Here is a 24927-nt window from a genome sequence, read left to right as displayed (position 1 = left end):
GGATACACTACAGTATGTACAAGGTGTAAAGGGCGGTGTCTGACTACAGATCCCTAAATACTCTGTTTCCCTTCTGCGGCCATAAATAAGCAGGCAAGGCATCAAGAGGCCCGTCGCCATTGCCTGCCGCCATTCCCATTGTCCCCTACCGCCAGTTGTAGAGCTGCATACAGTCTTCTGTTATCCCATTGCCTGCCACCATACCATGCACTGTCCCTGCTGTGCTGTACAAGTGTGCTGTGGTGAGCTCCCCCTGGTGGCCAGAAGCCGCCATATCGTACACTCTGTCCCTGCTGTGCTGTATGAGTGTGCTGTGGTGGGCTCCCCCTGGTAGCCAGAAGCTGCCATATCGTATACGTCCCTGCTATGCTGTATGAGTGTACTGTGGTGAGCTCCCCCTGGTGGCTGGAAGCTGCAGTACCCTGTCCCTGCTGTGCGTGTGACATGTGAATTGAAAAAAAATCATTGAAAAAAAAGCCTCCCAAAATAACACCTAGCGTATCTTTCGGAGCTAAATTTAGTAGAAGACATTGTCTTATTTTCGAGTAAAAATGGTAGGTACAGTACAACACCATTTTTTCTGGACTGTCCCTTTAAGTGCTGGAAAGTTCTCAGTACGCTGCTTTGTTTTGTATCCCGATCCATCTGCCGCACTTGTTGCATTTATTATGTTGTTCCGGCACATCACACAGCAGACTTGGCGCACGCCGCGGCCCGCAGACAGAGTCTCCTGTAACATCTGCAGATCAATAGGGATATAAATTCTCCTCGCTTTATGAAATCCTTTCATCTCGCAGATGATCCGAGCGAAGGTGCTCACCGGCATATTACTCACCGGCATATTACTCACCAGAGCCGCGTGCTAACAAGACGGCTTCATCCTGCACAATGTTACCAGTCCTCAGGCCGGCCGCACCAATACATTGTTACATTGTGATCTCTGAGGAAATGTAATTAGTCTTAACTGGAGGAGCCGGGGGACCCGACTGATGTGCAGCCGCCGCTCTGGTCCCGGCAGATCTCATGTCCCTTGGCTTTGTATCTCACCGATCTTAAAGTCTCCGCTTTGTATCATGTTGTTGTTATGTCCGTCATTTACATCGGGTGTTTATAGCCGCCGTCACAGCAGCAATGTGTCTGATACAAAGCTCCAAACCCCCTGCATAGACTTACAGCCACAGAGTTATAGGGAAAGTTCCTGCCGGCTAAACTCTGTGCATCTGTTGGCCCTTGAGAGTTAGGGCCCTATTCCACCGGACGATTATCGTTCGCATAATCGTTAACGATTAACGATCTCAAACGGCCTCTATTGCGAAAGACCTGAAAACGTTCACTCATTTCCATGGAACGATAATCGTTACTTATGATCGTAATTGCGATAGTTTTTTCTTCGCTATTTTTTTTTCTGTTGCGTTCGTATCGATTGCGAACGACAGAACGACGTCTTATTCAATGCGAACGATTTGCAAACGTTTTGGGAGCAAGCAACGATAAAAATAGGTCCAGGTCTTATAAAGCGATCAACAATTTCTCTTTCAGTCGTTAATCATTAACTGCATTTCAACCGAACGATTATCGTTTAAATTCCAACGATTTAACGATAATCTGAACGATAATCGTCTGGTGGAATAGGGCCCTTAAAGTGACTCTGTACCGACAATCTGACCCCCCCCCCCCCCCCCCAAAACCACTTGTACCTTCGGATAGCTGCTTTTAATCCAGGATCTGTCTTTGGTCCGTTTGGGAGGGGATGCAGTTATTGTCCTAAAAAACAACTTTTAATCTTACAGCCCCATGCCCTACGGATGTTGCTTAGAATATCTGTGCCCTAACTTTGCACCACCCCTCCGTCCCTCCTCCCCACCCTCTTTTTTGGTGGGGAATAGGAGGCAATCTGCCTGGAGCATTCCTAATGATGAGGAGGGCGGGGAGGAGGGACAGAGAGGGTGTGCCAGCCTAATGCATACACAATCCAGGCCACTCCCGTTGGGCACGGGGCTGCCAGTCTAAAAGTTGTCTTTTAGGACAATAACTGCATCACCTGCTGAACGGACCCCAGGACAGATCTTGAATTAAAAGCAGCTATCTGAAGGTACAAGCGGTTTAGGGGGGATCAGATTGTGGGAACAGAGTCGCTTTAAAGGGGGATTCCAAAAAAAACTGACTTGTCCCCATAGCTATACAGCTGTCCCCAACCATCTCTCACTTGTCCCCTTTCCTTTGTATACTGAGGGGGCAGTATGGGGCAGTTGTTTGGAAGCCATTGCTGTTAGACTGGGGGCTGCAGGAATAGGAGCGTAAAGATAGAGGCAGCAGGAAGTAAGAGATGGGAATGTATAGTATAGGGCTAGGTTCACACGTTTTTTCAGCTCACTTTAAAATGACATCTGTCATTTTGACTCCAAAATACTGGACGTCATTTGGCAGCCTGGCCTCCCAGCACTGCTGGTACATTATACTAGTTTGGCTACTAATTGGCTGTTGGATGCGGCTTTGAATGTGTTTGTAATGTGTATATTTATGTGTAATGTTTATGTACAGTGTAATCAATGGCGGATTATAATGTGGGCGGTTTGGGCGGCCGCCCGGGGCCCGAGGCTCCGGGGGGGCCCATGCCACGCCGCCCACATTATAATGCCGCTGCGGCCCGGCCCCCCCTCGCCACTGCAGGCTCTTGTGACCGCAAGCATTGTTTTGCTTGCGGTCACAAGAGTCCTGCTCTTACTGTCTCCGGCTGTTGCGCAGCTGCCGGAGGTGTCCCCTCCTATCCCCCGGCAGCGCGCGCATCAGACAGCTCCCCGTGCACTTGTGGCTGTGACTTCCGGCGCACTGGGAGCTCTGTGATGCGCGCGCTGCTGGGGGATAGGAGGGGACACCTCCGGCAGCCGCACATGAGCCAGGGGACAGACAGAGCCTGCAGGACAGGAGAGGATCGACGGGGGAACGGGTTGTAAGGTGAGTTTTCTTAGTTTTTTTGTTTTGTTTTTTTAAATCTGCCTGCACGAGGGGGGGGGGGGGGAGGGGGACCATCTATAAGAGGGGGGGGGGGGGGGAGAGGGGGACCATCTATAAGAGGGGGGGGGGGGGAGAGGGGGACCATCTATAAGGGGGGGGGGGCAGAGGGGGACCATCTATAAGGGGGGGGGGAGAGGGGGACCATCTATAAGAGGGGGGGAGAGGGGGACCATCTATAAGGGGGGGACCATCTATAAGGGGGGGGAGAGGGGGACCATCTATAAGAGGGGGGGGGGAGAGGGGGACCATCTATAAGAGGGGGGGGGAGAGGGGGACCATCTATAAGGGGGGGGCAGAGGGGGACCATCTATAAGGGGGGGAAGAGGGGGACCATCTATAAGGGGGGGGGGAGAGGGGGACCATCTATAAGGGGGGGAAGAGGGGGACCATCTATAAGGGGGGAAAAGGGGGGACCAGCTATAAGGGGGGGAAGAGGGGGACCATCTATAAGGGTATAAGGGGGGAGAGGGGGACCATCTATAAGGGGGGGCAGAGGGGGACCATCTATAAGGGTATAAGGGGGGGGAAGAGGGGGACCATCTATAATGGGGGGAAGAGGGGGACCATCTATAAGGAGGGGGGGGGGGGGGGACCATCTATAAGGGGGGGAAGAGGGGGACCATCTATAAGGAGGGAAAAGGGGGGGCCAGCTATAAGGGGGGGAAGAGGGGGACCATCTATAAGGGGGGGCAGAGGGGGGCCATCTATAAGGGTATAAGGGGGGGGAAGAGGGGGACCATCTATAAGGGGGGGGGAAGAGGGGGACCATCTATAAGGGGGGGGGGAAGAGGGGGGCCATCTATAAGGGGGGGGAGAGGGGGACCATCTCTAAGGGGGGGAAGAGGGGGACCATCTATAAGGGGGGGGGAGAGGGGGACCATGTATAAGGGGGGGAAGAGGGGGACCATCTATAAGGGGGGGGAGAGGGGGACCATCTATAAGGGGGGAAGAGGGGGACCATCTATAAGGGGGGGAAGAGGGGGACCATCTATAAGGGGGGAAGAGGGGGACCATCTAGAAGGGGGGGACCATCTATAAGGGGGAAGAGGGGGAACCATCTATAAGGGGGGGGGGAAGAGGGGTACCATCTATAAGGGGGGGAGAAGAGGGGGCCATCTATAAGGGGGGGAAAGGGGTACCATCTGTAAGGGGGGGGAGAGGGATACCATCTATAAGGGGGGGGGGAAGAGGGGTACCATCTATAAGGAGGGAAGAGGGTGACCATCTATAAGGAGGGAAGAGGATGACCATCTATAAGGGGGGAAGAGGGGGACCATCTCCTTTCCTGACATCCTCTGTGCTGCTGTGACCTCCCCTATAAGATCAGCCCCCTCCTCTCCTGACATCCTCTGAGATGCTGTGACCTTCCCTATTATATCAGCACCCTCCTCTCCTGACATCCTCTGTGCTGCTCGGACCTCTTCTATAGATCAGCACCTTCCTCTCCTGACATCCTCTGTGCTGCTGGGACCTCTCCTATAGGATTAGCACCCTCCTCTCCTGACATCCTCTGTGCTGCTGTGACCTCCCCTATAAGATCAGCACCCTCCTCTCCTGATATCCTCTGTGCTGCTGTGACCTCCCCTATAAGATCAGCACCCTCCACTCCTGACATCCTCTGTGCTGCTGTGACCCTGCGACCTCCCCTAAAAGATCAGCTCCCTCCAATATGTTTATTGGGGGCAGTGGAGGTGGGGTGGACAATGCTTACTGGGAGCAGCAAGGGACCAAACATTATGTTTATTGGGGCCAGCAGGGAGGGGAGGCAGGCAGTGTTTATTGGGGACAGTGTGTGTGTGTGGGGGGGGGCAGTAGCGGAGTATAATGTGGGCGGATTGACGGGGGGCCCAGGTTGGGTGGACAGCCCGGGGCCCAGGGTACATTTAATCCGCCACTGAGTGTAATGTACAGTATATGGCTATGTTCAACGTATGAGACCGGCCGTTCCGTGACCCGACCGCACGCTCCATAGTGTGCACTGACAGTGAATAGCGGCCGCAGAAAACTGACATGTCAGTTTTCTATGGCGCCGCGAGAGATCCCGGCCAGAGCGTATACTATGTGTATATGCTCCGGCCGGGATGCCATAGAAGATAACATATCTTTTCAAAAAAAAGTCCAGCCGTTGTACCTTTACGAAAAGATATGTTGTATGAACATAGCCCATGTGTGGAATGTATATATTAAGTGTAATGTATATGTCTTTAATGTGTATGCAATGTGATTTTAAATCTGTGTAATGTATATAAATGTGTGAAATTTGTATATGGTATATACAGTGTATCAGTCTGAAGTCCAAGATCTTTAGCTCACAGAGCATTATCTACACTGGTTACAGCTGGGAGCAGGACTAGTTATGTACAGTGTATCAGTCTGGAGCTCACAGAGCATTGTCTACACTGGATACAGCTGAGAGCAGAACTAGCTATGTACAATGTATCAGTCTGGAGCTCACAGAGCATTGTCTACACTGGATACAGCTGAGAGCAGAACTAGCTATGTACAATGTATCAGGCTGAAGCTCACAGAGCATTGTCTACACTGGATACAGCTGAGAGCAGGACTAGCTATGTACAATGTATAAGTCTGGAGCTCACAGAGCATTGTCTACACTGGATACAGCTGAGAGCAGGACTAGCTATGTACAATGTATCAGTCTGGAGCTCACAGAGCATTGTCTACACTGGATACAGCTGAGAGCAGGACTAGCTATGTACAATGTATCAGTCTGGAGCTCACAGAGCATTGTCTACACTGGATACAGCTGAGAGCAGAACTAGCTATGTACAATGTATCAGTCTGGAGCTCACAGAGCATTGTCTACACTGGATACAGCTGAGAGCAGAACTAGCTATGTACAATGTATCAGGCTGAAGCTCACAGAGCATTGTCTACACTGGATACAGCTGAGAGCAGGACTAGCTATGTACAATGTATCAGTCTGGAGCTCACAGAGCATTGTCTACACTGGATACAGCTGAGAGCAGGACTAGCTATGTACAATGTATCAGTCTGGAGTCCAGGCTGTAGAGCTCACAGAGCATTGTCTACACTGGATCCTATTATACTGGTCTTTATGGGGTTACACATGGATTTTAACCCCTTAAGGACAGAGCCTGAAATGGCCTTAATGACAGAGACAAATTTTATGAATATGACCAGTGTCACTTTATTCATTAATAGCTTCGGGATGCTTTTACCTATCCGGCTGATTCTGAGATTGTTTTCTCGTGACATATTGTACTTTACATTTCTGGTAAATTGGAGTCGATACTCATAACAAATCTTTATGAAAAAACCCCAAATAATGTGAAAAAATGTGAAAAAATGCATTTTTCCAACTTTGAAACTTTTTTGCGTATACAGAAAGTGGTTATACCACATAAATTATATATTAAATAGCATTAGCAACATGTCTACTTTATGTTGGCGGCATTTATTAAACTATCTTTCATTTTTTTTAGACGATAGGAAGCTTAAAACATTAGCAGCAAATTTCCAAATTTTCAGTAAAATTTCAAAATCAGATATTTTTAGGGACCTGTTCAGGTTTAAAGTGTATTTGAGGGGCCTGTATGTTAGAAAGCCCCACAAAGCACCCAATTTCAGAAACTGCACCCCCCAAACTCTGCAAAAGCACATCCAGAAAGTGTTTTAACCCTTTAGGGGAGTCACAGAAATAAAAGCTAAGTGTGTAAGGAATTTGAAAATTTTAATTTTCTCTGCAGAGATTTTATTGTAATCCAATATTTTTCATAATTATAAACCTATTACCAGAGAAATGCACCCCAATAATTATTGCCCCGTTTCTGCAGTTTATAGAAATACCCCATATGTGGCCCTATTGCGCTACTTGACGCAACCACAAGCCTCAGATATAAGGGAGCGCCTAGTGAATTTCAACGCCTCCGTTATATTTGGTCATTTTTGACTGTACCACTTCAGGTTGGCAGAGGCTCTGGGGTGTCAAAACCTAAAAAACACCCCTAAAGGGACACCATTTAGAAAACTACACCCCTCAAGGAATGTAACAAGGGGTGCGGTGAGCATCTGGACCCCACAGGTGCTTCACAGATTTTCCGAACAATATGGCGTGAAAAAAGAAAAATTTATTTTTTACACTAAAACGTTGTTCTAGCCTTCAATTTTTCATTTTCTTAAAGGGATAAGAGGCAAAAAAAGACAAAAAATGTGTAGCGCAGTTTCTCCCGAGTACGGAAATACCCCACATGTGGCGATAAAGTGCCAAGGGGGCGCAGGACGAGCCTCCAAAGGGAAGGAGCGCCAATTGGCTTTTGGAAGCTGGATTTCACTGAAAAGGATTTCAAGGGCCATGTCGCATTTACAGAGCCCTCGTGCTGCCAAGACACTGGAAACCCCCCACAAGTGATTCCATTCTGGAAACTACACCCCTCAAGGAATCTAACAAGGGGTGCAGTGAGCATATGGACCCCACTGGTGACGGGCACAAATGTGGAATAATGTGACGTGAAAGGGAAAAATTTCATTTTTTCACTTTTACGGCACAAATGTGCCCGTCATCAAGGGGTTCATATCCTCACTGCACCCCTTGTTAGATTCCCTGAGGGCTGCAGTTTCCAGAATGGGGTCACTTGTGGGGGGTTTCCAGTGTTTTGGCAGCACGAGGGCTCTGTAAATGCGACATGGCGTTCATCATCCATTGTAGCCAAATCCAACCTCCAAAATCCAAATGGCGCTCCTTCCCTTCGGAGGCTTGCCCTGCGCCCACATGGCGCTTTATGTCCACATGTGGGGTATTTACGGACTCGGGGAAAATTGCTCTACACATATTGTGTGTTTTTTTCTCTTTTAACCCCTTGTGAAAATGATAAATTCAAGGCTAAACCAACATTATAGTGTAAAAAATTTAATATTTCATTTTCACGCCACATTGTTCCACATTTGTGCCCGTCACCAGTGGGGTCCATATGCTCACTACACCCCTTGTTACATTCCTTGAGGGGTGTAGTTTCCATAATGGGGTCACTTGTGGGGGGTTTCAACTGTCTTGGCAACACAGAGGCCTTTTGAATGCAACATGGCCCCTCAAAATCCATTCCATCCAAATCCAGCCTTCAAAAACGAAATGGTGCTCCTTCCCTTCGGAGGCTTACCCTGCACCCGCATGGTGCTTTATGTCCACATGTGGGGTATTTACGGACTCGGGGGAAATTGCGCTACACATTTTGTTTTTTTCCCCTCTTTTAACCCCTTGTGAAAATGATATATTCAAGGCTAAACCAACATTATAGTGTAAAAAATGTAATATTTCATTTTCACGCCACATTGTTCCACATTTGTGTCCGTCACCAGTGGGGTCCATATGCTCACTACACCCCTTGTTACATTCCTTGAGGGGTGCAGTTTCCATAATGGGGTCACTTGTGGGGGGTTTCAACTGTCTTGGCAACACAGGGGCCTTTTGAATGCAACATGGCCCCTCGAAATCCATTCCATCCAAATCCAGCCTTCAAAAACCAAATGGCGCTTCTTCCCTTTGGAGGCTTACCCTGCACCCGCATGGCGCTTTATGTCCACATGTGGGGTATTTCCGTACTCAGGGGAAATTGCTCTACACATTAAATGTTTTTTTTATCTTTTAGCCCCTTGTGAAAATGAAAAAACATGACAAGATTAATGATTTAGAGTAAAAATTTTACAAAAATTACACTAAATGTTGGTCTAGCCTTGATTTTTTTCCATTTCCACAAGGGGTTAAAAAAGAAAATGAACACAAAACGTGTAGGGTAGTTTCCCCTGAGTACGAAAATACCCCACATGTGGGCATAATGTGCCATATGGGCACAGGGCAAGTCACCAAAGGGACAGAGCGCCATTTAGAGGCTGGAATGGAGGATGGAGGCCATGTCGCAATTACAAAGCTCCTGTGCTGCCAGGACAGTAGAAACCCCCGACAAGTGACCCCATTCTGAAAACTACACCCCATAAGGAATCTAACAAGGGGTGCAGTGAGCATATGGACCCCACTGGTGACGGGCACTTACGTAGAACATGTGCCAAGAAAATAAAAAATACAATTTTTTTCATTTTCACCTCCCAAATGTGGCCGTCACCAGGGGGCCATATCCCCGCTGCCCCACTTGTTAGATTCCTTATGGGGTGTAGTTTCCAGAATGGGGTCACTTGTGGGGGGTTTCTACTGTCCTGGCCGCACAGAGGCTTTGTAATTGCATCATGGCATCCTCTAATGGGAATGGCGGCCATACCTATTTAGCTGGGGAAAAGGGACAATTCTAATTTATTTTGGGGGTATTGGGCCAATTATTAGTTTATAAGGTTGGAAATGACAGGTGTCCATCAAATTCAACCTGTGTTGATCCAGAGGAAGGCAAAAAAAAACCCTCATAAGGCAGACGACAGTAGCCTCATCACAGGGGAAAAATTCCTTCCCGACTCCATAATGGCGATCAGAATCCCCGAAATAGGAATAAGGGACAGAATTTAGATAATGTAGAACCCCAGTGACGTGTTGTACGCCTTGGAGCGATCCAGTATGCAGAGGCCGGGGGGATCAGGACAGGTGTCACACAGGAAAATGGTGTCCTACCTGATCCCCCTGTTACGCCACACTGCACTTCTGGGGTCTTCTGGGGTCTCCCTTTCTCCAGTGTGGGGGACGTCACCTGGAGTATGTTGTCCTGGTGCGATACGGGGTCCTTCATATCCAGAAGCGCTGGGTCCGCTCCATGGCTGCTAAATATTAGGGCGCTATTACTGCTTCTGATATGTTCGGATCGTGCCGCAAGCTACAGTAGCTCGGGCAGGGAGGGACCAGAAGAGGGGGGTGCTGGTATAAAAGTTATCCCCGTACAGGTGGTGACCTTTATCCAGCAGTGGGAAGATCAGTTCCCGGACGATCTTCCCACTAACTCCGAGGATGGGGGGGGGGGGGGGCATCTGGGGGCTGCATTCGGGTGTCCCTTCCTACATACACTCTAAGGGTACATGCACACTGCGGAATCGCGACAGATAACCCTTCGTGCATTCCACAGCTGGCACCCACCGGCGGACTGATGCAGGCGCACATCTCCACACGTGTCATAGACTCCATTCTATGCACGGGCGGATTCCGCTCTCCGTCCAATGTGTTCATTCTTTGGATGGACGACGGATTCCGCCCGTGCATAGAATGGTGTCTATGACACGGGTAGAGACACGCGCCTCCATCAGTCCGCCGGTGGGTGCCAGCTGCGGAATGCACAAAGGGTTATCCTTCGCCATTCCGCAGTGTGCACGTACCCCAAATCTGTAAGTGTACCCAGAGGTATTCTCACAGAGTTTGTAGAATTTCACACCATACCGTCATCTCTTATTGGGACGGTACTGGCGGAAAAGACGTGTCTGGGGGGCAGCGTACGCTACGCTACCCCCAGACACGTCACTGGATGATGAGGATGATGAGGATGAATGGAGGAAAGAAGGATCCCCCCATTCATCCTCACTGGCTGTTTCGGTGTCGGAGGCAATAATAACGTATCCCTCTGACGCTGAAAACACCCTGTGGGCCATCTTTATACGGGGATTGGTATATGGGATATGTAGTGGTGTAGTGTCAAACTTTATTCAATGTAGTGTGGTGTAATGTAGTGTTTTTTACGTGTTTTTTTACAGTAAGTATAAAAAAAAAAACCTACGCCAACAAAGGAGTTGCTGATAAATGCCGCACTTATGTCCGGCACTTATAAGCAGACTGTGGCAGTAGAATATAGAAAAAAAACACCCTACGCCAAAAAGGAGGAGTTGCTGATTAGCAGCGCACTTTCGTGCGATGCTGATCAACACTCAGCGGCGATAGGGTGCGGAAAATAGAAGAAAAAAAAATTTGGAAAAAAAAAACAACCTTTTTCTATATTCTGAATATCCCTGTAGCTGCTGATAAGTGTATTACACATATCAGCCGCTAGGGGGCAGCAGAGCGCAAAATCCGGAAAATGACGAGGCTGGAGCCGAAAATAGCCGAAAGAAGACGACGGGGACCGCCGGAAAGACCCGAAGACCGAACGGAATGACGGAGGACGCCGCGAACCCGGAAGACACCGATCAGGAGCCCGGGACAGGTGAGTAATGTACAAATACCTGCTCTGGACCCCTCCGCTACCTAGCTGAGGGGTCCAGGGCAGGTATTTATTATTTTGCTGGACTCTGATCGCCGTGCCACCGGCCCGATCGCCGTGAACGGCCGGCCGGCCGTTCACGGCGATCGGGCCGGTGGCACGGCGATCACCATTACTTTTTACAGTAATGGCGGTCGGTGCCGTCCTCGGACAGCACCGACCGCCATTTTTTTCCGGGTCATCGGGTCACCGATGACCCGGAAAGGTTCCGATCGCCGCTATTGGCTGATCTGAATTGATCAGCCTATAGCGGCGATCGTAAGCACGGGGGGTGTTAACCACCCCCCGTGCCGTGAAGCTAAGATGGCCTGCTATGATTTATAGCAGGCCATCTTCCCCGACCGCTGTGTGTGAACACGCAGCGATCGGGGAAACATCGGGCGTAAATTTACGCCCTGATGCGCCAAGTACCAGGGCGCGAGGGCGTAAGTTTACGCCCGATGTCGTTAAGGGGTTAATCATAGTGAATGGTAAGATATTTGGACGTTCTATCAGGCTGACGGTCGCCCTCAGTTGATCTTCCATCATTTTGCTCCTTCTGCAGAATTTCTTCCTGTACATCCCGTCTCTGTATAATTAGCAGGAGGGACGTGTGGGCCGCAGTTTACTGATCCGATCAGTTTATCATTGTGCAGAATGTATGTTTTACGTGTGTAATAAAACTCCAGGTTTATGGCGTGTCTGGGAATGTTCTGTCACCAGTGTAAATTGGTCCCAGAAGACTGGGAAATGTTTTATTACAGTATAGTGACTGCAGCGCGGGATGGCGGTGAGCCGGGCTGCTATCCTGATTATAGGAAGTATTATACGTGGTGCACTGCGCGGTATTACATGGAAACTATATGTCACTATTATTTGGACATCGTATAATACTATAGAGACTATATGGACATCATATATTACTATTACTGTGACATTGTAAGGTACTATTATTTTGTACTATATGGGCTTCTATTCTTTGAATATTGTGTTACTATTTTTTGGACACTGTATGGTACTATATAGTTGCTATTTCTCACACTTTAAACTAGACTTTTACATGGCTCACGCTGTCAGTTTAGAGTATTTTAGCATTGTTGTCTAACTTTGCACCCCTCTGGCCACGCTCCCTTTTTTATAACCTTTGGTTAAGCAAGACATAATAATGCTTAAAACGCAAAATAAATGAATTTTTTAGAGAATTGTGAGACGTTTATACCAGTAAATCTGTCATGTGGCCGCTAGGTCTCAGTAGGAAACCAAACTGGCCATGATGTAATTCATTACTTCCATGGCCTCATAGTGCTTCCTCTCTACTTTACACTTCTGCACACTGATCACCTGCAGCGGTTACACACTGATCACCTGCAGCGGTTACACACTGATCACCGGCAGCAGTTACACACTGATCACCTGCAGGGGTTACACATTGATCACCTGCAGCCGGTTACACACTGATCACCGGCAGCAGTTACACACTGATCACCTGCAGCAGTTACACACTGATCACCTGCAGCGATTACACACTGATCACCGGCAGAGGTTACACACTGATCACCTGCAGCGGTTACACACAAGCACCTGCAGCGGTTACACACAAGCACCTGCATCGGTTACACACTGATCACCTGCAGCGGTTACACACTGATCACCGGCAGCAGTTACACACTGATCACCTGCAGCGGTTACACACAAGCACCTGCATCGGTTGCAAACTGATCACCTGCAGCGGTTACATACTGATCACCTGCAGCGGTTACACACTGATCACCTGCAGCGGTTACACACAAGCACCTGCATCGGTTACACACTGATCACCTGCAGCGGTTACATACTGATCACCTGCAGCGGTTACACACTGATCACCTGCAGCGGTTACACACAAGCACCTGCATCGGTTACACACTGATCACCTGCAGCGGTTACACACTGATCACCTGCAGCGGTTACACACTGATCACCGGTAGCGGTTACACATTGATCACCGGCAGCGGTTACACACTGATCACCTGCAGAGGTTACACACTGATCACCTGCAGCGGTTACACACTGATCACCTGCAGCGGTTACACACTGATCACCGGTAGCGGGTACACACTGATCACCTGCAGCGGTTACACACTGATCACCGGTAGCGGTTACACACTGATCACCGGCAGTGGTTACACACTGATCACCTGCAGAGGTTACACACTGATCACCTGCAGCGGTTACACACTGATCACCTGCAGCGGTTACACACTGATCACCTGCAGCGGTTACACACTGATCACCTGCAGCCGGTTACACACTGATCACCGGCAGCAGTTACACACTGATCACCTGCAGCAGTTACACACTGATCACCTGCAGCGGTTCCACACTGATTACCGGCAGCGGCTACACACTGATCACCTGCAGCGGTTACACACAAGCACCTGCATCGGTTACACACTGATCACCTGCAGCGGTTACATACTGATCACCTGCAGCGGTTACACACTGATCACCTGCAGCGGTTACACACAAGCACCTGCATCGGTTACACACTGATCACCTGCAGCGGTTACACACAAGCACCTGCATCGGTTACACACTGATCAACTGCAGCGGTTACACACTGATCACCGGTAGCGGTTACACACTGATCACCTGCAGCGGTTACACACTGATCACCTGCAGCGGTTACACACTGATCACCGGTAGCGGTTACATACTGATCACCTGCAGCGGTTACACACTGATCACCTGCAGCGGTTACACACAAGCACCTGCATCGGTTACACACTGATCACCTGCATCGGTTACACACTGATCAACTGCAGCGGTTACACACTGATCACCGGTAGCGGTTACACACTGATCACCTGCAGCGGTTACACACAAGCACCTGCATCGGTTACACACTGATCACCTGCAGCGGTTACATACTGATCACCTGCAGCGGTTACACACTGATCACCTGCAGCGGTTACACACAAGCACCTGCATCGGTTACACACTGATCACCTGCAGCGGTTACACACTGATCACCTGCAGCGGTTACACACTGATCACCGGTAGCGGTTACACATTGATCACCGGCAGCGGTTACACACTGATCACCTGCAGAGGTTACACACTGATCACCTGCAGCGGTTACACACTGATCACCTGCAGCGGTTACACACTGATCACCGGTAGCGGGTACACACTGATCACCTGCAGCGGTTACACACTGATCACCGGTAGCGGTTACACACTGATCACCGGCAGTGGTTACACACTGATCACCTGCAGAGGTTACACACTGATCACCTGCAGCGGTTACACACTGATCACCTGCAGCGGTTACACACTGATCACCTGCAGCGGTTACACACTGATCACCTGCAGCGGTTACACACAAGCACCTGCATCGGTTACACACTGATCACCTGCAGCGGTTACACACAAGCACCTGCATCGGTTACACACTGATCAACTGCAGCGGTTACACACTGATCACCGGTAGCGGTTACACACTGATCACCTGCAGCGGTTACACACTGATCACCTGCAGCGGTTACACACTGATCACCGGTAGCGGTTACACATTGATCACCGGCAGCGGTTACACACTGATCACCTGCAGAGGTTACACACTGATCACCTGCAGCGGTTACACACTGATCACCGGTAGCGGTTACACACTGATCACCTGCAGCGGTTACACACTGATCACCGGTAGCGGTTACACACTGATCACCTGCAGAGGTTACACACTGATCACCTGCAGCGGTTACACACTGATCACCTGCAGCGGTTACACACTGATCAGCTGCAGAGGTTACACACTGATCACCTGCAGCGGTTACACACTGATCACCTGCAGTGGTTACACACTGATCACCTGCAGCGGTTACACACTGTAGCGTTACCTCTAGGGGGCGCTCCGCCGATCCTCTATTCCGTCATTGTCTCCAGTAACAGATGGAGCAGAACTGCAGCTATTTTTGGTGGTCCTCTGGATCACATATATAAACTCCATGGCGATAACTTTTGGTTAGAGTTACCCTTTAAGCGTCACGGCTGGGCAGGCGGCAGATGTCTGTGTGCCGCCTGCAGTGTTTGCAGTGATATATAATCCCCGGTATGGCGGTGTCTGTGACTATTGGAGCAGAACATATCTTCATGGTAATGTTCTCATTTGTAGCGGTTATTCATTACAAATCCTATTAAATTCCAGCAACTGCTTGTAAATCCCCGAGGCCGCGCTCGCTGTGATTGAGAGGGACTTGGCACAATGGTGGCGGCAGGGGACTCATTCTTAAGAGACTGCGGCTGCCATGACACCTCCACTTCACCAGGTAGATCTTCTTGTCATTTCATGCCATAAAATACAAAGAAAATAAATAAAACATAAACAGGTACTGTATACCCGGGGGTCCGAGAGACTGACTGAGCCAAAGTCATCAATGCATAACGATGGGCGCTAAGGGGTCTCTACAGAATACAATGCGAGTACTACAGTGAGGACCGACCCAGGGAGGGGACAAGGACCTCAATGTATAACCAAGAAGATCAATATAAGATTAAGGGTTTCTTAAAGGGTGTGTGACCTACTCGGCTTCCCCAGCGGCATTAGCTGCTACCCCACAGATACCTTAGTACTTAAAGTTATAGCTAGTTATCCTATAGATAGGGGACCCCACTGATCAGCTAGTTATCCTATATATAGGGGACCCCACTGATCAGCTAGTTATCCTATATATAGGGGACCCCACTGATCAGCTAGTTATCCTGTAGATAGAGGACCCCCCACTGTTCAGCTAGTTATCCTGTAGATATAGGACCCCCCACTGATCAGCTAGTTATCCTATATATAGGGGACCCCACTGATCAGCTAGTTATCCTGTAGATAGAGGACCCCCCACTGTTCAGCTAGTTATCCTGTAGATATAGGACCCCCCACTGATCAGCTAGTTATTCTATAGATAGGGGACCCCACTGATCAGCTAGTTATCCTATAGATAGGGGACCCCCACTGATCAGCTAGTTATTCTATAGATAGGGGACCCCACTGATCAGCTAGTTATCCTATATATAGGGGACCCCACTGATCAGCTAGTTATCCTATATATAGGGGACCCCACTGATCAGCTAGTTATCCTATAGATAGGGGACACCAATGATCAGCTAGTTATTCTATAGATAGGGGACCCCCACTGATCAGCTAGTTATCCTATAGATAGGGGACACCAATGATCAGCTAGTTATCCTATAGAGGACCCCACTGATCAGCTAGTTATCCTATAGATAGAGGACCCCACTGATCAGCTAGTTATCCTATATATAGGGGACCCCACTGATCAGCTAGTTATCCTGTAGATAGAGGACCCCCCACTGATCAGCTAGTTATCCTATAGATAGAGGACCCCCACTGATCAGCGAGTTATCCTATAGATAGAGGACCCCCACTGATCAGCTAGTTATCCTATAGATAGAGGACCCCCACTGATCAGCTAGTTATCCTATAGATAGGGGACCCCACTGATCAGCTAGTTATCCTATAGAGGACCCCACTGATCAGCTAGTTATCCTATAGATAGAGGACCCCACTGATCAGCTAGGTATACTATATATAGGGGACCCCCACTGATCAGTTAGTTAGCCTATAGATAGGGGACCCCCACTAGTCAGCTAGTTATCCTATAGAGGACCCCACTGATCAGCTAGTTATCCTATAGATCGAGGACCCCACTGATCAGCTAGTTATCATATAGATAGACAAATACATCAGTTTTTTCATCTGCTTTTCATCTGTTTTTTTGTCAAAAATGGATTACAAAAATGCAGTGTGAACCTAGCCTAAGCACAGGGTATATGCAAGAACCTCTACATTATTCTCTAATAACAGACTATACTGCACTATATAAGCAAGAAAAAAAGTATTCTTGTAAGTGTCAAGCAACGGAAAGCACAGAATTTTCCACCATATTCCACATGTAGATGGCAGAATACAGGCAGAGTGCCCAGGAGGACAGCAGCTGAAGGTGCCAGCCTGCTCATCATCCACCTCAAGCAGGTGACCATAGCCACTTGGACAGGCCGCTCAGAAGACACATCTATTGTCCATTACAGATGCCAGAACCCATTAGGCAGGGTACCCAAGAGCTCCGCAGCTGAAGAAGAAGACAGGGTGTAGTTGGGCAGAGCACCCAAGAGCTCAGCAGCTAAACGTGCCCACCTTGCCATCTTCCAACCCAACTGGGCAATGTGTCCATGTGACAAACATCAGACTTATCCTTCATCTATTACAAGCTGATAGCAGCGGACAGACAGCGGTCACAAAGCCTTATTAATCCTGCTGAGAGTCTCATATTGTGTCACAGCAAGAAGAAGAATGAGGATTTCAGCTCCGGAGCCATGCCAGTCTTAGTCTACCCTCTTAAATACAGAATTTTTATAATGCCCGACCAAGATGCAGTAGATAAAGCACAGAAGCTTGTTATAAAAGTGAGAAGCAGATCCTCGGGGGTGTGGCCACTTTATTACCCTCCCCCTGTGCTCCACCCCTGACCACAGGCCATATGGCATCTTCAGGGCAGATAATAAGCTATTAGTAGCAGAAATTATACAATAAAATACACAGTGTGTTAAGAAATGATCGGGAAGGATTAGAAACATGAAATGAACCCTCAGCAAATCTCAAGGCTCCTTAAACATTAAGAAACATTAAGAAAGTTAGAAAAAAAAGAGAAAAGAACAATCTTCTCAGCCGATATTGAGCCACAATAGAACTGGAGCGCCGCTGTGAATAATGATCCGGAGACGGCTGAGGGGATTTGTACTCTGCTTCAAGTTTCATTTCAAAGATTAAACTTTCAAAAAGGTTTGATTAGAATCCGTAACATCAGATCATGGCGCTCTCATCTCCATAATGCCCTGACCCCAACGCTCCGCCAAGAAGGAGGAAAGTTTCTTCTGCAGAATGAAAACTTTTCAAACTTTTCTGTGAGAATTCACTGGTCGAATACAGCTGACCCTGCGATCAGATGATACCTCCATGGGGGAAGTCAGCGCCCCCTACAGGGCAAATACAGAAGTATACAGTCCCCTATGGGGCACATTCAGAACTTTACTTGTCTAAATACCCCTATAGGGCCCTTATATACCCACACTATATAAACTCTTGTGGTGTCAAAATGACAAAATGCTGAAGCAGCACCTGTGTATGTGTTCTTCAGGGGGGCACATACTTTTCACTATGGTACTAGCTTAGCCTGACAGTCTACACATAGTACACTACCCACCACCCTGTTGCATCTTAATAAGGAATCTTTCCGCGATATTTCCGTATAATTAGTGCCGGAGTTGTCGCCCCGCGGCCGCTGATATTAATCCCCTTCATAAACATGTCACATCTATTTCTCTCTGTTTGCATTTTACACTTTTTAATCAACTTCAGAAATGAAATCCGCTTCATATTTTTACATAATTTATGACTTTTGCTTATTGATATCTTTTTGCTTCTTATACACAACGCTAAGCTTGTTGACTTCATCTTGTTTCCTGGTATAAGATAATTATAGAGCATTTTCCCCTTATAATAACTTAAAGGGGTACTCCGGCAAAAATCTTTTTTCTTTAAAATCAACTGGTTTCAGAAAATTATAGATTTGTAATTTACTTCTATTTCAAAAACTACAGTCTTCCAGTATGTATCAGCTGCTGTATGTCCTGCAAGAAGAGGTGTATTCTTTCCAGTCTGACACAGTGCTCTCTGCTGCCACCTCTGTCCATGTCAGGAACTGTCCAGAGCAGCAGCAAATCCCCATAGAAAACTTCTCCTGCTCTGGACAGTTCCTGACATGGACAGAGGAGGCAGCAGAGAGCACTGTGTCAGACTGGAAAGAATACATCACTTCCTGCAGGACATACAGAAGCCGACAAGTACTGGAAGACTTGAGCTCCATATTGGTTACAGATCCTGAGTGATAACGTTAATTGCTGCCATGACCCTATTTACAGGCATTGTTGCACCTTATTCTATCGATCCTCGTCTGCAATCCTCCAATCTTCCACTCTTCTTATAGATTTGTTTGTAAAAGTTTTAGTCTTTACTGTAGTCTTGGTATTATATGCTCAAACCATGTCCATCTGTTGTACTGCCTTAGCGTCAGTCATCACTGTCATACCGCCATCCTGTTATAAGGAGGGGTCCAACGAAGTGTCACCCCTAAGGAGACTAGCACTCAAAGTTAAGTGAGATTGATAGTAATTATAGAGAGTAGTCAGTGCTGCATCTCAGGGTGCGGTCTGTGAGGTTTCCTCGGTCCGTCTTAGGAGGATATCCACGGCTCGTATCCACGACTCGAATCTACGGCTCGTATCCACGGCTCGTATCCACGGCTCGTATGCACAGCTTGTATCCACGGCTCGTATCCACGGCTTGTATCCACAGCTTGTATCCACGGCTCGTATCCACGACTCGTATCCACGGCTCGTATCCTCGGCTTGTATCCACGGCTCGTATGCACGGCTCGTATCCACGGCTCGTATCCACGGCTCGTATCCACGGCTCGAATCTACGGCTCGTATCCACGGCTCGTATCGTATCCACGGCTCGTATGCACAGCTCGTATCCACGGCTCGTATCCACGGCTCGTATCCACAGCTTGTATCCACAGCTCGTATCCACGGCTCGCATCAACGACTCGTATCCACAGCTCGTATCCACGGCTCGTATCCACAGCTCGTATTTACAGCTCGTATCCACAGCTCGTATCCACAGCTCGCATTAACGACTTGTATCTACAGCTCGTATCCACGACTCGTATCCACGGCTCGTATCCACAGCTCCTATTCACAGCTCGTATCCATGGCTCGTATTCACGGCTCGTATCCACGGCTCGTATTCACGGCTCGTATCCACAGCTCGTATCCACAGCTCGTATCCACGGCTCGCATTAACGACTCGTATCCACAGCTCGTATCCATGGCTCGCATTAACGACTTGTATCCACAGCTCGTATCCACGACTCATATCCACAGCTCGTATCCTGAGCTCGTATTTACAGCTTGTATCCACAGCTCGTATCCACAGCTCGTATCCACAGCTCGTATCCTCAGCTCGTATCCACAGCTCGTATCAACAGCTCGTATCCACAGCTCGTATCCACAGCTCGCATTCACGGCTCGTATCCACGGCTCGTATCCACAGCTCGTATCCACGGCTCATATCCACAGCTCGTATCCACGGCTCGTATCCACGGCTCGTATCCACAGCTCGTATCCACGGCTCGTATCCACGGCTCGTATCCACGGCTCGTATCCACGGCTCGTATCCACAGCTCGTATCCACGGCTCATATCCACAGCTCGTATCCACGGCTCGTATCCACGGCTCGTATCCACAGCTCGTATCCACGGCTCGTATCCACGGCTCGTATCCACGGCTCGTATCCACGGCTCGTATCCACAGCTCAGCCCCTGATTCTCCAGGAGACGGAGTCGTCGCCTGAAGCCAAAACAGGGAAGTGACGGCTCCAGACTTTACACATTAATTCTTGGCAGGCGGCTGGTGCTCAGAGATGCCAAGAAGCTGCCGGGATGAAGGCGGACAGATAGGTAACCGGGAAGGCAGCCTGGAGATTATCCACTTCAGAGGAAAGCTTCTTCAAGACAAGGCGGAGGTCAGAGGTCAACATAGTGAAATATTCCGACTAATAAATTAGCAGTCACTTAGCCTGTAAGACGAGCTCCCCAGGATGACACATCGCAGGGAATGGATATCTTATATAACCTTAAAGATCGGTCCTTACAACAAGGACCTGGACCTGCGCAGGTGTCATCCGGTCGGGTAGTGCCATAGCTGGCGTCCACTCCCTGAGGGTCTACACCCTGCCACATCCGGCTCTACCTTTATACAACTCATGGGGTTGCACCAGTCACTTAGTTTGGGAATCGCGCTATGTCTTTGCAGGTTCTTCTGGATCCCCACTAACCTATAGAGTACGAGCTCCTAGCAGGTACCCTTGCGGTATATCTTGTACCACTAGCTCCAAGCAGGTACCCTCGCGGTATATCTTGGACCACTAGCTCCAAGCAGGTACCCTCGCGGTATATCTTGTACCACCAGCCCACAGCTCGCTTTACAATGGAGCAGGATCCCCTGGCACTCCATGCAGTTTGGGGGTGCAGGGGGGTGTATGTCTCCATGTTTTGGGCAGTAAAGAGTTAGTTCCCTTATGGGGGTTCATGGGCTACCCTGCAAATAAAGAGGTTTCTGATAAGGGGAGCCCCCTATATAGGGTGTATGATATACAGTATGGGGTGCCTAAAGGCTACAGTGTTGGCTTCTATGAGTATCAGGGTAGAATGGCGGCCATCTACCTTGAGCTTCTGTTTTCTTCTGTTTTTCCCATTTTAGCTCTAGTCACAATAGTTCATTGTTCTTTGTATGAGTGTATCTTTTATTTGGTTGTCATTAACTTGTCTTTTCAGTCTCGTTGGGAAAGTGGCACCTCTATGGCACAGACAATTATCACACAATGGAACCTGCTGAATGCTAATCACGGCTGATTATGTGCGAGAAGAAGACATAAAGCGAAAATATTGTGTAAGCAAGTCATGATAGGGAACAGTCGCCTTCTTAGCTAAAGAATATGCTCGGTTTTCATTCTTTATTAATTTAAAGGGGTACTCCGGAGAAACAGAACAACTGGTGTCAGAAGTTTATACAGATTTGTAAATTATTTTGATTTAAAAAATCTCCAGTCTTCCAGTACTTTTCGGATGCTGCAGGAAGTGGTGTATTCTTTCCAGTTTGACACAGTGCTCTCTGCTGCCACCTCTGTCCATGTCAGGAACTGTCCAGAGCAGCAGCAAATCCCCATAGAAAACCTCTCCTGCAAAGGCAAAACACCTAAAAACAAAAATCCCTTACATGATAGATGGTTCGGGTAAGGGCAAAGTTATAGACCCACAGGGGATCTCTAACCTGTTTAGAGATTATTATACTAAACTTTATAATCTCAACTCAGATCCATCCCTACACCACCCCTCCCAGGATGAAATTAATTCTTTTTTGGAGAAAATAGACCTGCCAAAACTGTCCAGTGAACAATTAAACACTTTGAACGCACCTATTACCCTGATGGAAATCCAAAATGTCATAAGACAACTTCCGTTGGGGAAATCCCCTGGTCCCGATGGACTTACAAACTTATATTACAAAACATTTAGCAACATTTTATCTCCTGCCTTACATAATTTTTTTCTAAATGTGGTGAGTAAGGGATCATTCCCAGTAGAAAACCAAAGGGCATTAATAGTCACACTTCCAAAGCCGGGCAAGGCCCAGGATATTCCTCAGAATTACCGCCCGATATCATTATTAAACAGCGATATGAAAATATATGCAAAGCTGTTTGCCTTGCGATTGGCTCCCATAATGTCTAAACTAATATGTCACGACCAAACCGGTTTCGTTAAAGGCCGTCAAGGCACAGAAAATACAAGACGCCTAATTAACATTATACATTATTTAGAAAAAACTGGGGAGGAATCCCTGATCCTCTCATTGGATGCCGAAAAGGCGTTCGATAGGGTTAACTGGTCTTATGCCTTCTCGGTTCTTCGGAAATTGGGCTTTGTTGGATCCATTGACAGGGCTATTGGTGCTATTTTCTCTGCTCCATCAGCTCAGGTTTTTGCTAATGGCTCTTTATCATCCCCTTTCCAAATATTGAACGGTACCCGACAGGCATGCCCACTGTCACCCCTCCTTTTTGTTTTGACTTTAGAACCCCTTGCTGCTATGCTAAGATCTTCTGAAAATATTAGGGGAATTGCCATAGGTGAAGAAAAGCATACTCTTTCTCTCTATGCTGATGATATTATTTTGACAGTATCTGATCCCTTGGTCTCTCTCCCTAATATCTTATTAACTTTGGAAAATTTTGGTTTGGTCTCTTATTATAAATTAAACACTAACAAAACGCAGGCTCTCCCAATTAACATACCTATAGAGATAACTAACCGACTGAAACTCCTATATCCCCTAGATTGGCAAAAATCTAAAATATCATACCTAGGTATTTCCCTAACATTCCCAATTAGCAATCTTTATAATGAAAATTATGTGCCACTCCTTAATTTATTACGTTCAGACATAACCCAGTTTAATAAGGTAGAATTGTCCTGGCTAGGAAGACTTAATTCTTTTAAAATGTTCCTCCTTCCCAAATTGATGTACATATTCCGAACTGTCCCCATATGTGTGCCAAAGAAATTTTTCTCCTCAGTTAGAACTGTTTTATTGTCGTACTTATGGGGTTCTAAAAGACCCAGGATTTCTTATAAATTGCTCTACAAACATAGAATTGCAGGTGGTATTGGGTTACCTGATATTGAACTATATCATAGAGCGATAATCCTATCCCAGACATACTCCTGGTTTAAAAGTCATACAATCCCTCCTTGGATGAGTATTGAGCAATATCTAGTTAAGCCACACTCACTCAAATCATTACTGTATGCCTATCTGTGGCACTTACCCACCCCAAAAATCTATTCGTGTACTACAATGGCAAGCCTAAAAACATGGATCATTTCACATACTGCTATAGGGACAAGGCAAAATATTATCTTGCCACACCTGCCATTGGACATACTTCACATTGCTATTCCCACAATTGACTTATCTAATTGGATGACCCAGGGGTTGTTAGAGGTGAACCAGCTGTTCCGGGAGGGCATTCTCCACACATATCTAGACTTACAAAACTCTTATAACTTACCTAAAGAAGATCTCTATAAATTTCTAAAAGTGAGACAATATCTCATGTCAAAGAAACACACCTCACTAAAATACAGTACTGAGCTTATGCAATTATTTAAACTACAACCGAAAGGTATAAAACATATTTACAATCTGTTGGGCAACTTGGTAACATTTGAACCTACAGGTCCATTTGCAAAATGGATATCAGACCTAAATATCTCACCTACTGAAAACGACTGGAAACAAGCATTTTACTGGTCTGACAAAGCTGTCCACTGTGTTTCACATGTTGAAAACAACATTAAATCTAGACTACAATGGTATTATACTCCTCTGAGATTACATAGTATGTTCCCATCCGTGTCGCAGTTGTGTTGGAGGAATTGCGGCAGTGAGGGATCTTTGACTCATATTCTGTGGAGATGCCCTCTCGTGACGAATTATTGGTCGGAGGTTTCAGATTTGATTCTCGAGATCTTTAAATATCCAATTCCCATCACACCTCAATTAGTACTGCTTGGTCTAGGAATACAGCACATTGTGCCTCAACACAGGATATTATTCTGCCTGATTACGACAATAGCAAAATTACTACTCACCAGACGTTGGAAAACATCCAACATCCCTACTAAAACGGAACTGGTACAAGAGTTAAATATAACTTATAAATACGAGGAGGCTATAGCCTATGGCAACAATACAATAAAAAAATTTAGAGAGATGTGGTCGTTATGGACATCTAGTCCACGTTTTTCACCTTAAGTTTTCTGTTTATTTTCTTATCTGTCTTCTGAATAAGCTATAATTACATATACGATGATATCACATACAAACTCACTATGTCCTCATGCATATTTTGATAGACATGCTATCTTAAACATGTTACGTTATTGTTAACTTTACCTCAGCTCTATTTCTTATTTCATTTGTGAAAACTGTTTTATCTGTTGTACTTTCGATGTACTCTTGTTATACTTTTGTTTGCCAAACTTTACTTTTGTTTGCAAAAAAAAAACTTATTGACAAAAATTCAATAAAATATATTGAAACA

The sequence above is a fragment of the Dendropsophus ebraccatus genome, chromosome 8 (assembly GCF_027789765.1).
Source record: "Dendropsophus ebraccatus isolate aDenEbr1 chromosome 8, aDenEbr1.pat, whole genome shotgun sequence".
In the NCBI taxonomy this organism is placed as follows: Eukaryota; Metazoa; Chordata; class Amphibia; order Anura; family Hylidae; genus Dendropsophus; species Dendropsophus ebraccatus.
This window is presented reverse-complemented; position numbering follows the sequence as displayed.